An 18,651-nucleotide genomic window follows, 5' to 3' on the forward strand; every position below is an offset into this window, starting at 1 on the left:
CGTAACAGACAATCTGGCTTCATGTCAGCAGAGAATTAGTCTGCATGTCATAGCAGAGAATCAGGCTTCACGTCACCCACCACTGTAAGAGTCCATTTTCATAAATTTAGGCCCAGCACCCAGGCAGAGGAGAGAGGTCCCGTAACAGACAATCTGGCTTCATGTCAGCAGAGAATCAGTCTTCATATCATAGCAGAGAATCAGGCTTCACGTCAACCACCACTGTAAGAGTCCATTTTCATAAATTTAGGCCCAGCACCCAGGCAGAGGAGAGAGGTCCCGTAACAGAGAATCTGGCTTCATGTCAGCAGAGAATCAGTCTGCATGTCATAGCAGAGAATGAGGCTTCACGTCACCCAGCACTGTAAGAGTCCATTTACATAAATTTAGGCCCAGCACCCAGGCAGAGGAGAGAGGTCCCGTAACAGACAATCTGGCTTCATGTCAGCAGAGAATCAGTCTGCATGTCATAGCAGAAAATCAGGCTTCACGTCAGCAACCACTGCAACAGTCCATTGTCAGATATTTAGGCCCAGCACCCAGGCAGAGGAGAGAGGTCCCGTAACCGAGAATCTGTCTTCATGTCAGCAGAGAATTAGTCTACATGTCATAGCAGAGAATCAGGCTTCACGTCACCCAACATTGGAACAGTCCATTGGCATATATTTAGGCCCCGGCACCCAGACAGAGGAGAGGTTCATTCAACTTTGGGTAGCCTCGCAATATAATGGTAAAATGAAAATAAAAATAGGATTGAATGAAGAAGTGCCCTGGAGTCCAATAATATATGGTTAAGGGGAGGTAGTTAATGTCTAATCTGGACAAGGGACGGACAGGTCCTGTGGGATCCATGCCTGGTTCATTTTTATGAACGTCAGCTTGTCCGCATTGGCTGTAGACAGGCGGCTGCGTTTGTCTGTAATGACGCCCCCTGCCGTGCTGAATACACGTTCAGACAAAACGCTGGCCGCCGGGCAGGCCAGCACCTCCAAGGCATAAAAGGCTAGCTCTGGCCACGTGGACAATTTAGAGACCCAGAAGTTGAATGGGGCCGAACCATCAGTCAGTACATGGAGGGGTGTGCACACGTACTGTTCCACCATGTTAGTGAAATGTTGCCTCCTGCTAACACGTTGCGTATCAGGTGGTGGTGCAGTTAGCTGTGGCGTGTTGACAAAAGTTTTCCACATCTCTGCCATGCTAACCCTGCCCTCAGAGGAGCTGGCCGTGACACAGCTGCCTGGGCGACCTCTTGCTCCTCCTCTGCCTTGGCCTTGGGCTTCCACTTGTTCCCCTGTGACATTTGGGAATGCTCTTAGTAGCGCGTCTACCAACGTGCGCTTGTACTCGCGCATCTTCCTATCACGCTCCAGTGCAGGAAGTAAGGTGGGCACATTGTCTTTGTAGCGTGGATCCAGCAGGGTGGCAACCCAGTAGTCCGCACAGGTTAAAATGTGGGCAACTCTGCTGTCGTTGCGCAGGCACTGCAGCATGTAGTCGCTCATGTGTGCCAGGCTGCCCAGGGGTAAGGACAAGCTGTCCTCTGTGGGAGGCGTATCGTCATCGTCCTGCCTTTCCCCCCAGCCACGCACCAGTGATGGACCTGAGCTGCGTTGGGTGCCACCCCGCTGTGACCATGCTTCATCCTCATCCTCCTCCACCTCCTCCTCATCCTCGTCCTCCTCGTCCTCCAGTAGTGGGCCCTGGCTGGCCACATTTGTACCTGGCCTCTGCTGTTGCCAAAAACCTCCCTCTGAGTCACTTCGAAGAGACTGGCCTGAAAGTGCTAAAAATGACCCCTCTTCCTCCTCCTCCTCCTCCTCCTCCTAGGCCACCTCCTCTTCCATCATCGCCCTAAGTGTTTTCTCAAGGAGACATAGAAGTGGTATTGTAACGCTGATAACGGCGTCATCGCCACTGGCCATGTTGGTGGAGTACTCGAAACAGCGCAACAGGGCACACAGGTCTCGCATGGAGGCCCAGTCATTGGTGGTGAAGTGGTGCTGTTCTGTAGTGCGACTGACCCGTGCGTGCTGCAGCTGAAACTCCACTATGGCCTGCTGCTGCTCGCACAGTCTGTCCAGCATGTGCAAGGTGGAGTTCCACCTGGTGGGCACGTCGCATATGAGGCAGTGAGCGGGAAGGCCGAAGTTACGCTGTAGCGCAGATAGGCGAGCAGCAGCAGGATGTGAAGGCCGGAAGCGCGAACAGACGGCCCGCACTTTATGCAGCAGCTCTGACATGTCGGGGTAGTTGTGAATGAACTTCTGCACCACCAAATTCAGCACATGCGCCAAGCAAGGGATGTGCGTCAAATTGGCTAGTCCCAGAGCTGCAACGAGATTTCGCCCATTATCACACACCACCAGGCCGGGCTTGAGGCTCACCGGCAGCAACCACTCGTCGGTCTGTTGTTCTATACCCCGCCACAACTCCTGTGCGGTGTGGGGCCTGTCCCCCAAACATATGAGTTTCAGAATGGCCTGCTGATGTTTACCCCGGGCTGTGCTGAAGTTGGTGGTGAAGGTGTGTGGCTGACTGGATGAGCAGGTGGAAGAAGAGGAGGAGGAAGCCGAGAAGGAGGAGGTGGCAACAGGAGGCAAAGAATGTTGCCCTGCGATCCTTGGCGGCGGAAGGACGTGCGCCAAACAGCTCTCCGCCTGGGGCCCAGCTGCCACTACATTTACCCAGTGTGCAGTTAGGGAGATATAGCGTCCCTGGCCGTGCTTACTGGACCACGTATCTGTGGTTAGGTGGACCTTGCTACAGATGGCGTTGCGCAGTGCACACTTGATTTTATCGGATACTTGGTTGTGCAGGGAAGGCACGGCTCTCTTGGAGAAGTAGTGCCGGCTGGGAACAACATACTGTGGGACAGCAAGCGACATGAGCTGTTTGAAGCTGTCTGTGTCCACCAGCCTAAATGACAGCATTTCATAGGCCAGTAGTTTAGAAATGCTGGCATTCAGGGCCAGGGATCGAGGGTGGCTAGGTGGGAATTTACGCTTTCTCTCAAATGTTTGTGAGATGGAGAGCTGAACGCTGGCGTGTGACATGGTTGAGACGCTTGGTGACGGAGGTGGTGGTGGTGTTGGTGGTACATCCCCTGTTTGCTGGGCGGCAGGTGCCAACGTTTCTCCAGAGGCGGAGGAAGAGGCCGAGGCGGCAGCAGCAGAAGAGGCCAAGGCGGCAGCAGCAGAAGAGGTAGCAGGGGGAGCCTGAGTGACTTCCTTGGTTTTAAGGTGTTTACTCCACTGCAGTTCATGCTTTGCATGCAGGTGCCTGGTCATGCAGGTTGTGCTCAGGTTCAGAACGTTAATGCCTCGCTTCAGGCTCTGATGGCACAGCGTGCAAACCACTCGGGTCTTGTCGTCAGCACATTGTTTGAAGAAGTGCCATGCCAGGGAACTCCTTGAAGCTGCCTTTGGGGTGCTCGGTCCCAGATGGCGGCGGTCAGTAGCAGGCGGAGTCTCTTGGCGGCGGGTGTTCTGCTTTTGCCCACTGCTCCCTCTTTTGCTACGCTGTTGGCTCGGTCTCACCACTGCCTCTTCCTCCGAACTGTGAAAGTCAGTGGCACGACCTTCATTCCATGTGGGGTCTAGGACCTCATCGTCCCCTGCATCGTCTTCCACCCAGTCTTGATCCCTGACCTCCTGTTCAGTCTGCACACTGCAGAAAGACGCAGCAGTTGGCACCTGTGTTTCGTCATCATCAGAGACATGCTGAGGTGGTATTCCCATGTCCTCATCATCAGGAAACATAAGTGGTTGTGCGTCAGTGCATTCTATGTCTTCCACCGATGGGGAAGGGCTAGGTGGATGCCCTTGGGAAACCCTGCCAGCAGAGTCTTTAAACAGCATAAGAGACTGCTGCATAACTTGAGGCTGAGACAGTTTCCCTGGTATGCATGGGGGTGATGTGACAGACTGATGGGGTTGGTTTTCAGGCGCCATCTGTGCGCTTTCTGCAGAAGACTGGGTGGGAGATAATGTGAACGTGCTGGATCCACTGTCGGCCACCCAATTGACTAATGCCTGTACCTGCTCAGGCCTTACCATCCTTAGAACGGCATTGGGCCCCACCATATATCGCTGTAAATTCTGGCGGCTACTGGGACCTGAGGTAGTTGGTACACTAGGACATGTGGATGTGGCAGAACGGCCACGTCCTCTCCCAGCACCAGAGGGTCCACTAACACCACCACGACCATGTCCACGTCCGCGTCCCTTACTAGATGTTTTCCTCATTGTTATCGTTCACCACAAAAACAAAAATATTATTTGGCCCAATGTATTGTATTCAAATTCAGCTGAATATAAATTTGAGGCCTAGTATTTAGGCGCTGGGTGACCGGTATGGATTTACTAACAGAATTAGACTTGGAAATGCACAGTAGCGTGTGTGTGAAGTTATTCTGAATGACCCTATGTGCACCTTGAATATTATATACCCTTTTAGGGATAGATTTCAAATAGCTCTGATATAGCAGAAACCACTAAATTATGAAATTGCTAAATTGGGAATTGTATTTCAACCCAGAACAAAAAATGTGCTTTGACGGACACTAAATAACTTGCCCATCCACAACAGGACAGCGGTAACGACAGATTTAGCGGGATATAAATTTGAGGCCTAGTATTTAGGCGCTGGGTGACCGGTATGGATTTAGTGACAGAATTAGACTTGGAAATGCACAGTAGCGTGTGTGTGAAGTTATTCTGAATGACCCTATGTGCACCTTGAATATTATATACCCTTTTAGGGATAGATTTCAAATAGCTCTGATATAGCAGAAACCACTAAATTATGAAATTGCTAAATTGGGAATTGTATTTCAACCCAGAACAAAAAATGTGCTTTGACGGACACTAAATAACTTGCCCATCCACAACAGGACAGCGGTAACGACAGATTTAGCGGGATATAAATTTGAGGCCTAGAATTTAAGCGCTGGGTGACCGGTATGGATTTACTAACAGAATTAGACTTGGAAATGCACAGTAGCGTGTGTGTGAAGTTATTCTGAATGACCCTATGTGCACCTTGAATATTATATACCCTTTTAGGGATAGATTTCAAATAGCTCTGATATAGCAGAAACCACTAAATTATGAAATTGCTAAATTGGGAATTGTATTTCAACCCAGAACAAAAAATGTGCTTTGACGGACACTAAATAACTTGCCCATCCACAACAGGACAGCGGTAACGACAGATTTAGCGGGATATAAATTTGAGGCCTAGTATTTAGGCGCTGGGTGACCGGTATGGATTTAGTGACAGAATTAGACTTGGAAATGCACAGTAGCGTGTGTGTGAAGTTATTCTGAATGACCCTATGTGCACCTTGAATATTATATACCCTTTTAGGGATAGATTTCAAATAGCTCTGATATAGCAGAAACCACTAAATTATGAAATTGCTAAATTGGGAATTGTATTTCAACCCAGAACAAAAAATGTGCTTTGACGGACACTAAATAACTTGCCCATCCACAACAGGACAGCGGTAACGACAGATTTAGCGGGATATAAATTTGAGGCCTAGTATTTAGGCGCTGGGTGACCGGTATGGATTTAGTGACAGAATTAGACTTGGAAATGCACAGTAGCGTGTGTGTGAAGTTATTCTGAATGACCCTATGTGCACCTTGAATATTATATACCCTTTTAGGGATAGATTTCAAATAGCTCTGATATAGCAGAAACCACTAAATTATGAAATTGCTAAATTGGGAATTGTATTTCAACCCAGAACAAAAAATGTGCTTTGACGGACACTAAATAACTTGCCCAGCCACAACAGTACAGCGGTAACGACAGATTTAGCAGGATATAAATTTGAGGCCTAGTATTTAGGCGCTGGGTGACCGGTATGGATTTAGTGACAGAATTAGACTGGGATATGGCCAAAAAATAACCACACTATTGCTGGTTAAATGCACTTGGTGTGACAGCTTGACCAACCACACTACTGAGGGTTAAATGCACTTGGTGACGGGCGCAGCTTGCCCCTGATGTAGTATATGGCCAAAAAATGAACAGACTATTGCTGGTTAAATGCACTTGGTGTGACAGCTTCACCCTGATGTAGGCTTTAGCCAAAAAACAACCACACCATTGAGGGTTAAATGCACTTGGTGACAGGTGCAGCTTGCCCCTGATGTAGTATATGGCCAAAAAATGAACAGACTATTGCTGGTTAAATGCACTTGGTGTGACAGCTTGACCAACCACACTACTGAGGGTTAAATGCACTTGGTGACGGGCGCAGCTTGCCCCTGATTTAGTATATGGCCAAAAAATTAACAGACTATTGCTGGTTAAATGCACTTGGTGTGACAGCTTCACCCTGATGTAGGCTTTAGCCAAAAAACAACCACATCATTGAGGGTTAAATGCACTTGGTCGCAGCTTGGATGCACTTGGTCGCAGCACCGCACAAGACACAAAATGGCCGCCGATCACCCCAGAAAAAAGTGACTGACAAACGGTCTGGGCAGCCTAAAAACAGTGAGCAATTGAATTTCAGCAGCTCAATGATGCACAGCTGCAGATCGATCGATTAATCAAGTCCTTTGGAGGAGTTAATCTGCCTAATCTCGCCCTACTGACGCAGCCGCAACCTCTCCCTACGCTAATCAGAGCAGAGTGACGGGCGGCGCTATGTGACTCCAGCTTAAATAGAGGCTGGGTCACATGGTGCTCTGGCCAATCACAGCCATGCCAATAGTAGGCATGGCTGTGACGGCCTCTTGGGGCAAGTAGTATGACGCTTGTTGATTGGCTGCTTTGCAGCCTTTCAAAAAGTGCCAAGAAAGCGTCACAAAAGCGCCAAGAAAGCGACGAACACCGAACCCGAACCCGGACTTTTATGAAAATGTCCGGGTTCGGGTCCGTGTCACGGACACCCCAAAATTCGGTACGAACCCGAACTATACAGTTCGAGTTCGCTCATCCCTAGTTAAAACTAAAAATAAGCAGGGGCTGACTGGTACTTAAGGCTTATTCCCATGAGAGCTATTTATTTCCATTCTTCTTCTCTATTGCAGGAGCAGAAGAACAAAAATAATGGCCGTATTAAAGTGCCTTATTCAGCAAAAGACTGACAGGATCAGAGCCTAAAATATCCCATATATTGACTATAATCGGATCAGTTCAGTTTCCTTTCAGGAGTACATTTTTGTTTTTTTAATGGAGAAAAAAGTTCTGCATCCAGGACTTTTCTCTTGTTTTTTTTTTTTTTTTAATATAAATTCTGTGACAGAGGCCTCGAACAGACCCTCTGATGCAGATGAGAATGAATAAGCCCAGAGCTGGAGTAGCAGATGATTTATCAAGTGATTAATTGTTTCTTTTTTATGACATTATCTCCTTGTAGCATATTTTTTTTGCAATCCTGAAAAACCCTTTAACTATATGCTGTATATTTTAAATGTACACTTAACTACAGAAAAAATAATGCATCAAGAAGAGTTGAAGGAATTGAAAACATTTCTGTGTGTGACTGTAATGATGATATATGTAAGTGATTACAGTATTAGAGCAAAAGGTAAAGTTTATTGGGGGAAACTGTACAACTGAAAGGAGGCTCTAGGACCTTGTTGGCCCAACTCTAATCTGGATGCAAGATGAGATACGTTTGGGCATGGAGGCATGCAGGTTCCATATGGTATCCTGCGGTACATTTGCCCATAGATGTTGCAGCTGGGCCTATATATCCTGCACACTAGTAGGTTCCCAGCTGGTCCCATAAATGGTTGATTGGCGATAAATCTGGTGTTATAATCTAGTGGACACATTCCTATAAAAACTTTTCTGTGTGGATGAACATTATCCTGCTGGAAAATGACAGTTGGATGCCCTGCCATTAGAGGCAACACATGGGGCCGTGGGATATCCTGCACATATCCCTGACCTGTTGATGTCCTTTGAATTACTACTAGGGATGACCGACTGTTGTATGCGATGGCTCTCTAGATCATCACACCAGCAGTTGGGGCAGTGTGTCGCTCCACAGGAAAGTTAGGATTAAGATGTTCACCATGAGGCTCCCATACTTGAATCCAAAAAGAACTTGATTTAGTCGCTAAAGATAATATGTTTCCAGTCCATTGCAGTCTGGGTTTCTTGTTCACATCACTTCTGAAAATAAAGGTAAGGGCTCTTTCACACTTGCGTTCTTTTCTTCCAGCATAGAGTTCCGTCGTCGGGGCTCTATGCCGGAAGAATCCTGATCAGGATTATCCCCATGCATTCTGAATGGAGAGAAATCCGTTCCGGATGCATCAGGGTGTCTTCAGTTCAGGACCGGAACGTTTTTTGGCCAGAGAAAATACTGCACACTTGCCGCAAGGCCGGATCCGGAATTAATGCCCATTGAAAGGCATTAATCCGGATCCGGCCTTAAGCTAAACGTCGTTTCGGCGCATTGCCGGATCCGCCGTTTAGCTTTTTCTGAATGGTTACCATGGCTGCCGGGACGCTAAAGTCCTGGCAGCCATGGTAAAGTGTAGTGGGGAGCGGAGGAGCAGTATACTTACCATCCGTGCAGCTTCCGGGGCGCTTCAGAGTGACGTCAGGGCGCCACACACGCATGGATGTCGTGATCCCATGGCACGTCATCCATGCGCATGGGGTGCTCTGACGTCATTCTGCAGCGCCCCGGGAGCCGCACGGACGATAAGTATACTGCTCCCCCGCTCCCCACTACTACTATGGCAACCAGGACTTTAATAGCATCCTGGCTGCCATAGTAACACTGAACACATTTTGAAGACGGATCTTTCTTCAAATGCTTTCAGTTCACTTGCGTACACGACGGATCCGGACAATGCAAGTGTGAAAGAGGCCTTACAGTGGCTGACTGTCAATGGCAGGACACTTATTGGGTAATGTGACACTAGTTTTGGGCACAAATATTAATTGCAAATATCGGCACTTAGAGAATTCTCAAATATTTAGAATATAGTGATTTATATTCATAATTTCGAATATTCTAATATTTTTTTTTTTCATCAATAACCTCCCTTCTTGCTTGTGGACCAATAAGAAGGCTGAATTTTTTTTTGAGCTTAGCAACATCCCTAGCAACCAATAGGAAAGTTTCCTACCTCTTACTATATAAGAACCTCCCCAGCAGCCCTTGTATGCAGTATTTTGCAGATCTGAGAGAGACAGCAGTGTTATTGCTGTGCTCTCTTCTTCCCTGTGTCATTACATTAGATAGTTAGTTAGCTCATATATATAATACAGATAGTTAGTGGGAGATAGTCAGTGTAGGTTAGATAGTGATATAGTGTAGCTGATAGCTTCTGCTGTCCATACATACATGCTACATACATAGTGCTGTGATGTCACAAGTTCACAACAATACTTAGTGCACCAATCACTAATAAGTAGTCAGACCTGCTAAAATGTGAAGTTGCGTATATTGCGCCAAAATATTTGCATCATTAGTGCTGATTTCGCAATTGCGAATATATTGGAGCACTCTATCTGCATATAATGTTCTGCCGTGCCAACCATTTTCTCCAGTCTCAGGAAACTTCTAGCAGCTTGAAAAATGTAGCCATAGTGACCCACGCCTGTATTTCGCGCACATTACACAAATATTACATTGCCAATTTTTCGCGATCGAGAAATGAATCTCAAATTTGCACATTTGCGAATATATGATGAATATTCTACCAAATATTCAGACAATATCGAAATTGCCCCTGCCGCTCATTATGTGACACCAAATTTCCTTCCGCTAAGCTCCTGAAAATGGTCTGGGCAGAAACAGGGATAAGTAATGTAGGTGCCACCTGTGTCTGGATGGACCCCTAGAGTAGAAACTCCCAAAAAGTTACCCCATTTTAGAAACTACGGGATAGGGTGGTAGTATTGTTGGTACTAGTTTAGGGTACATATAATTTTTGGTTGCTCTATATTACACTTTTTGTGAGGCAAGGTAACAAGAAATTGGCACCGTTTTTATTTTTGTTATTTACAACATTCATCTGACAGATTAGATCATGTGATATTTTTATAGACCAGGTTTTCACAGACGCTGCGATACCTAATATGTATACTTTTTTTTTTTTATGTAAGTTTTACACAATGATTTCATTTTTGAAGCAAAAAAAAATCATGTTAGCTTTTTCAGTTTTTGGGCCATTATCTTAGATAGGGGTCTAATTTTTTGCAGGATGAGATGATGGTTTGATTGGCACTATTTTGGGGTGCATATGACTTTTTGATCGCTTGCTATTACACTTTTTGTGATGTAAGCTGACAAAAAATGGTTTATTTAGCACAGTTTTTATTTTCTATTTTTTACTGTGTTCATCTGAGGGGTTAGGTCAGGTTAGGTCAGGTTTATAGAGCTGGTCGATACGGACGTGGCGATACCTAATATGTATACTTTCCCCCCCCCCCCTATTTTTTACCCATGTTTTTTAACTTTATTTGGGGAAAATTATGTTTTTGCTATTTTTACTTGATACTTTTCATTTTTTGGGGGGAAACTTTATTTTGTCAACTTTTTTTTTTCACTTTTTTTTTGTCCCACTTTGGGACTTGAACTTTTGGGGGTCTAATCCTTTACAATGCATTCCAATACTTCTGTATTGGAATGCATTGGCTGTATGAGTAGGGGGGCTGGATCTCACAGGCACGTCACAGGAAGGCAGCGTGATGCCTTCCTTAGGCATTGCGCTGCCTTCCCTGCCATCGGGTCCCCCCTACAGCCGCATGGGGACCCGATGGCACGCCCGATCGCCGCCGCAAACTGCAGGTAAAGCCGCAAACCGCAGGTCTGCAATTAGCCGAGGTGCCTGCCAATGATTTGAGCAGGCACCAGGTTTCGATCACGGTGGTGATCGGAAATACACAGGACGTACTCGTACGCCCTGTGTCTATAAGTACTAGGACATCAGGGCGTACTGGTACGCCCTGTGTCCTGAAGAGGTTAAAGACCCCTGTCCATCCCACAGTCAGTCAGATGCCAACTACTACCATGGGCAAGACCAAAGAGCTGTCAAAAGACACCAGAGACAAAATTGTGGACCTTCACAAGGGTGGAAATGGCTACGGGGCAATTGCCAAGCAGCTTGGTGAAAATAGATCAACTGTTGGAGAAATTGTTAGAAAATGGAAGAAGCTAAAGATGACTGTCAGTAACCCTCGGACTGGGGCTCCATGCAAGATCTCACCTCGCGGGGTATCACTGATGATAAGAAAGCTGAGGAATCAGCCCAGAACTACAAGGGAGATGCTGGCCAATGACATGAAGAGAGCTGGGACCACAATTTCAAAGGTCACTGTCGGTGGAACACTACGCCGTCATGGTTTCAAATCATGCATTGCACAGAAGGTTCCACTGCTCAAGTCATCACATGTCGAGACCCGTCTGAAGTTTGCCAATGACCATATGGATGATCCAGAGGAGGCATGAGAGAAAGTCATGTGGTCAGATGAGACCAAAGTAGAACTTTTTGGTCTAAACTTCACTCGTCGTGTTTGGAGGAAAAAGAAGGATGAGTTGCATCCCAAGAACACCATCCCTACTGTGAAGCATGGGGTGGTAACATCATGCCCTGGGGGTGCTTTTCTGCAAAGAGGACAGTACGACTGCACTGTATTATGGAGAGGATGAGTGGGGCCATTTATTGTGAAATTTTGACCAACAACCTCCTTCCCTCAGCCAGAGCATTGAAGATTGGTCGTGGTTGGGTCTTCCAACATGACAACAACCCGAAGCACACAGCCAGGATAACCAAGCAGTGGCTCTGTAAGAAGCATATCAAGGTTCTGGAGTGGCCTAGCCAGTTTCCAGACCTAAATCTAATAGAACATCTTTGAAGGGAGCTGAAACTCTGTGTTGCTCAGCGACAGCCCCGAAACCTGACAAATCTAGAGGAGATCTGTGTGGAGGAGTGGGCCAAAATCCCTGTTGCAGTGTGTGCAAACCTGGTCAAGAACTACAGGAAACATTTGACCTCTGTAATTGCAAACAAAAGGCTTCTGCACCAAATATTAACACTGATTTTCTCAGGTGTTCAAATACTTATGTTCAGCAGTGCAAGACAAATACATTCTTTAAAAATCATGCAATATATATCTTTTTTTATTCTGTTTCTCAGAGTGGGAAAGCATCTACAATGTGAATTTCAGACCCCTGCATGATTTCTAAGTGGGAGAACTTGAAAAATCGCAGGGTGTTCAAAAACTTCTGTTCCTCACTGTAACTACATGTCATGTTTTGCAGCAATCTGACATTTCTTTCTGGGTGTGTTATTTTTTTCCTGGGCATACAATTAGTGGGGCCATTCCAAATGGTTCCACTGAACATAACTGGCAAATACTGCGTGTCAGTCCAAAAATGGTTCTGTCCAGGACATGTCACACTGAAAATGCACTGTAATCTGCAGAAAGCAGGTTATAGAGCAGGAGGAGCTGAGCAGATTGATATATGAATTTGCCTGAAAATTTCCAGTGTATGTTGTCATTGAGAATGTATTATATAGAAGCACAGATGATGCACTTCAGAAGCAGAAATGATAAACTGTTAGGTCAGAAATACAAACAATGGCTGTTGTTTTCCATCACTTTGCCGCCTTCTTTAGGAATGAAGTGCTTGAAACCATTAGTTGTGATAACAGATCTGCCTCTCTGTTCACAGAAAAATGCAAATACGACAATATGAATGGATCATTTATAGCAATATGTGTCACACTACATATTTGCCTGAAGTATTGTTAGATCGTTACATTTCCATATAGTTTATGTTCTTTCAAGATCATACTATAGCAGATTATACAATTTACAAATTATGTTTTTTTTTCACATTCTCCAGGGTGACTGCATTAATGTCCAATTTTTTTTTTTACAACACATATCCAGCATTTTGGCTTACTGTTTCTCTACTGCCACATCCCGAAACTAAATCATGGAAATGCTCAAGTGCACATAATCTACACTGTCAAGGACCACTGTACCAATACTTCGCAATGCCAAAAGTAACAAAAAACACCAAAATCTGTGCACAGTATTAGCAGCTTAACATGTTGAATCTAGTGGCCAAAGTTTGTCCTCTGTCAGCTGTAGCGATATACAATGGCAATGCTCTTTTAGAAAGTATCTGCCTCCTATACATTGCTCCTAGCACCACCAGCTGATACAGTACATTCTTTCACCAGGGCATGGGAATGGACATTGCTAAAAAGTTCACATCTAATGAACTACAAAAACTCCTAGCACCTAAACAGACCTCTAAATGCACTAGAATGCAAGAAAGCGGATACAAAATATTGACTAGTTGGCATCTCACCCCTGTATTGCTACATAAATACAATCCCAATTATGACCCACATTGCTGGGGGTTGACAGCTCCCTGGGTACATACTTCCATTTATGGTGGACATATCAACATATAACTCCTTATTGGTGGTCCATAATATGGATCAACTCCATTACAGGATTAAAACTCTCTCTTCTCCCAGAACTACAGTACAGACCAAAAGTTTGGACACACCTTCTCATTCATAGAGTTTTCTTTATTTTCATGACTATGAAAATTGTAGATTCACACTGAAGGCATCAAAACTATGAATTAACACATATGGAATTATATAGATAACAAAAAAGTATGAAGCAACTGAAAATATGTCATATTCTAGGTTCTTCAAAGTAGGCACCTTTTGCTTTGATTACTGCTTTGCACACTGTTGGCATTCTCTTGCTGAGCTTCAACAGGTAGTCACCTGAAATGGTCTTCCAACAGTATTGAAGGAGTTCCCAGAGATGCTTAGCACTTGTTGGCCCTTTTGCCTTCACTCTGCGGTCCAGCTTACCCCAAACCATCTCGATTGGGTTCAGGTCCGATGACTGTGGAGGCCAGGTCATCTGGCGCAGCACCCCATTACTCTTCTTCATGGTCAAATAGCCCTTACACAGCCTGGAGATGTGTTTGGGGTCATTGTACTGTTGAAAAATAAATGATGGTCCAACTAAACGCAAACCGGATGCAATAGCATGCCGCTGCAAGATGCTGTGGTAGCCATGCTGGTTCAGTATGCCTTCAATTTTGAATAAATCCCCAACAGTGTCACCAGCAAAGCACCCCCACACCATCACACCTCCTCCTCCATGCTTCACGGTGGGAACCAGGCATGTAGAGTCCATCCGTTCACCTTTTCTGTGTCGCACAAAGACACAGTGGTTGGAACCAAAAATCTAAAATTTGGACTCATCAGACCAAAGCAAAGATTTACACTGGTCTAATGTCCATTCCTTGTGTTCTTTAGCCCAAACAAGTCTATTCTGCTTGTTGCCTGTCCTTTGCAGTGGTTTCCTAACAGATATTCTACCATGAAGGCCTGATTCACACAGTCTCCTCTTAACAGTTGTTCTTGAGATGTGTCTGCTGCTAGAACTCTGTGTGGCATTGACCTGGTCTCTAATCTGAGCTGCTGTTAACCTGCGATTTCTGAGGCTGGTGACTCGGATGAACTTATCCTCCGCAGCAGAGGTGACTCTTGGTCTTCCTTTCCTGGGGCGGTCCGCATGTGAGCCAGTTTATTTGTAGTGCTTGATAGTTTTTGTGACTGCACTTGGGGACACTTTCAAAGTTTTCCCAATTTTTCAGACTGACTGACCTTCATTTCTTAAAGTAATGATGGCCACTCGTTTTTCTTTACTTAGCAGCTTTTTTCTTGCCATAATACAAATTTTAACAGTCTATTCAGTAGGACTATTAGCTGTGTATCCACCTGACTTCTCCACAATGCAACTGACCGTGACCGTGTACGAGACATGTGTTTTTCTCTGGTCGTCTTTATTTAGGATGCCACTGTGGACACAATTTATGTTTTACCTGGTTCTATCATTTGCTGATCTGATAATGTCCTCTTTAATATTTCCATGATTATGTACAATGTCATATGGTATGTCTGTACTTGTTATTTTATGTTATAAAATTCAATACAAAGAATTTTGAAAAGAAAAATAATGAAGTTTTGAATATTGCATTTATGTAATTCAGTTGAAATCTGTATATTTTTGTAGCCTAGTGTTAACCTGAGCATTGCATATGCTTCATTATTGTGTTCCCACCTATACTACCGAGGTTACATAATATAAATACTTGGTTTACATACTCCCACATGACAATAATTGGAGCACTGCTGATTCTTCTTTTTAAATAATTTCACACAAATGTATCTGCCAAAAGAATTGAAAATGACAACATTTACAAACATAGCTATTCTAGAAGCACAAAGCATTCTTATATGAGAAATAGTAGGATTTCTTCTAATCGGGAAGAATGTACAGTACAGACCAAAAGTTTGGACACACCTTCTCATTCAAAGAGTTTTCTTTATTTTCATGACAATGAAAATTGTAGATTCACACTGAAGGCATCAAAACTATGAATTAACACATGTGGAATTATATACATAACAAAAAAGTGTGAAACAACTGAAAATATGTCATATTCTAGGTTCTTCAAAGTAGCCACCTTTTGCTTTGATTTACTGCTTTGCACACTCTTGGCATTCTCTTGATGAGCTTCAAGAGGTAGTCACCTGAAATGTTTTTCACTTCACAGGTGTGCCCTGTCAGGTTTAATAAGTGGGATTTCTTGCCTTATAAATGGGGTTGGGACCATCAGTTGCGTTGTGGAGAAGTCAGGTGGATACACAGCTGATAGTCCTACTGAATAGACTGTTAGAATTTGTATTATGGCAAGAAAAAGGCAGCTAAGTAAAGAAAAACGAGTGGCCTTCATTACTTTAAGAAATGAAGGTCAGTCAGTTTGTATTAAAAAAAAACATCAAGCGCTACAAAGAAACTGGCTCACATGCGGACTGCCCCAGGAAAGGAAGACCAAGAGTCACCTCTGCTGCGGAGGATAAGTTCATCCGAGTCACCAGCCTCAGAAATCGCAGGTTAACAGCAGCTCAGATTAGAGACCAGGTCAATGCCACACAGAGTTCTAGCAGCAGACACATCTCTAGAACAATTGTTAAGAGGAGACTGTGTGAATCAGGCCTTCGTGGTAGAATATCTGCTAGGAAACCACTGCTAAGGACAGGCAACAAGCAGAAGAGACTTGTTTGGGCTAAAGAACACAAGGAATAGACATTAGACCAGTAGAAATCTGTGCTTTGGTCTGATGAGTCCAAATTTGAGATCTTTGGTTCCATCCACTGTGACTTTGTGCCTGGTTCCCACCGTGAAGCATGGAGGAGGAGGTGTGATGGTGTGGGGGTGCTTTGCTGGTGACACTGTTGGGATTTATTCAAAATTGAAGGCATACTGAACCAGCATGGCTGCCACAGCATCTTGCAGCGGCATGCTATTCCATCCGGTGTAAGGGCTAGGGCTGTGTAAGGGCTATTTTACCATGAAGGAGAGTGATGGGGTGCTGCGCCAGATGACCTGGCCTCCACGGTCACCGGACCTGAACCCAATCGAGATGGTTTGGGGTGATCTGGACTGCAGAGTGAAGGCAAAAGGGCCAACAAGTTCTAAGCTTCTCTGGGAACTCCTTCAAGACAGGTGACTACCAGCTTACCCCAAACCATCTCGATTGGGTTCAGGTCCGATGACTGTGGAGGCCAGGTCATCTGGCGCAGCACCCCATTACTCTTCTTCATGGTCAAATAGCCCTTACACAGCCTGGAGATGTGTTTGGGGGTCATTGTACTGTTGAAAAATAAATGATGGTCCAACTAAACGCAAACCTGATGGAATAGCATGCCGCTGCAAGATGCTGTGGTAGTCATGCTGGTTCAGTATGCCTTCAATTTTGAATAAATCCCCAACAGTGTCACCAGCAAAGCACCCCCACACCATCACACCTCCTCCTCCATGCTTCACGGTGGGAACCAGGCATGTAGAGTCCATCCGTTCACCTTTTCTGTGTCGCACAAAGACACAGTGGTTGGAACCAAAAATCTAAAATTTGGACTCATCAGACCAAAGCACAGATTTACACTGGTCTAATGTCCATTCCTTGTGTTCTTTAGCCCATACAAGTCTCTTCTGCTTGTTGCCTGTCCTTAGCAGTGGTTTTCCTAACAGATATTCTACCATGAAGGCCTGATTCACACAGTCTCCTCTTAACAGTTGTTCTTGAGATGTGTCTGCTGCTAGAACTCTGTGTGGCATTGACCTGGTCTCTAATCTGAGCTGCTGTTAACCTGCGATTTCTGAGGCTGGTGACTCGGATGAACTTATCCTCCGCAGCAGAGGTGACTCTTTGTCTTCCTTTCCGGGGGCGGTCCGCATGTGAGCCAGTTTATTTGTAGTGCTTGGGGACACTTTCAAAGTTTTCCCAATTTTTCGGACTGACTGACCTTCATTTCTTAAAGTAATGATGGCCACTCGTTTTTCTTTACTTAGCAACTTTTTTCTTGCCATAATACAAATTCTAACAGTCTATTCAGTAGGACTATCAGCTGTGTATCCACCTGACTTCTCCACAATGCAACTGATGGTTGCTCATCAAGAGAATGCCAAGAGTGTGCAAAGCAGTAATCAAAGCAAAAGGTGGCTACATTGAAGAACCTAGAATATGACATATTTTCAGTTGTTTCACACTTTTTGTTATGTATATAATTCCACATGTGTTAATTCATAGTTTTGATGCCTTCAGTGTGAATCTACAATTTTCATAGTCATGAAAATAAAGAAAACTCTTTAATGAGAAGGTGTGTCCAAACTTTTGGTCATTACTGTATGTCTGTTACATCTATTTTCAGACAAAATCCCCAAACATACCTTATTACTGACTAAACATCTACTGGCGGCTTCCAGAATACTAATTTCTACTTTGTGGAATTCAAACTCACCACCAACTCTTACCCAATGGATAGAGAAAGTTGACTGCTTATATCGCCCATAATAACTGGCTAGATGGGAAACCAGAAGTTACCCTTTATTTAGGGATACATGGTCCCCTTGGAAAGACACAGACGCATGCAATAGAACGACCTTTACATGACTTTTTGAACTGCAGCTAATTAACCATAGATCTTCTCATCTCCTCTCTCACATTTTGTATCTCACACCTTATACCTTATTAAGTACATAGACACATCTTCATCATTACACGCCCATTAGCTAATATTATCCAGAGGGTAATCATGTATTTAACCATTTTTGTATGGCTTTATTACAACTATGCTGAGAGCCACGAGTACTTGACATTACACTATGTGGATGTCCCACCGACCACTCCCCCATGCTCCTTATCTTCCTTCACCCACGTTACTACTTCCATTACAGTAGTTATTTAGATTTATCACTGTTTGCTTGCATGTATGAGACATACTGATTCATAGGAAATGTTTTTAAATGTGACCGTGTACGAGACATGTGTTTTTCTCTGGTCGTCTTTATTTAGGATGCCACTGTGGACACAATTTATGTTTTACCTGGTTCTATCATTTGCTGATCTGATAATGTCCTCTTTAATATTTCCATGATTATGTACAATGTCATATGGTATGTCTGTACTTGTTATTTTATGTTATAAAATTCAATACAAAGAATTTTGAAAAGAAAAATAATGAAGTTTTGAATATTGCATTTATGTAATTCAGTTGAAATCTGTATATTTTTGTAGCCTAGTGTTAACCTGAGCATTGCATATGCTTC

This window comes from Bufo gargarizans, chromosome 5 (assembly GCF_014858855.1).
Source record: "Bufo gargarizans isolate SCDJY-AF-19 chromosome 5, ASM1485885v1, whole genome shotgun sequence".
Lineage (NCBI taxonomy): Eukaryota > Metazoa > Chordata > Amphibia > Anura > Bufonidae > Bufo > Bufo gargarizans.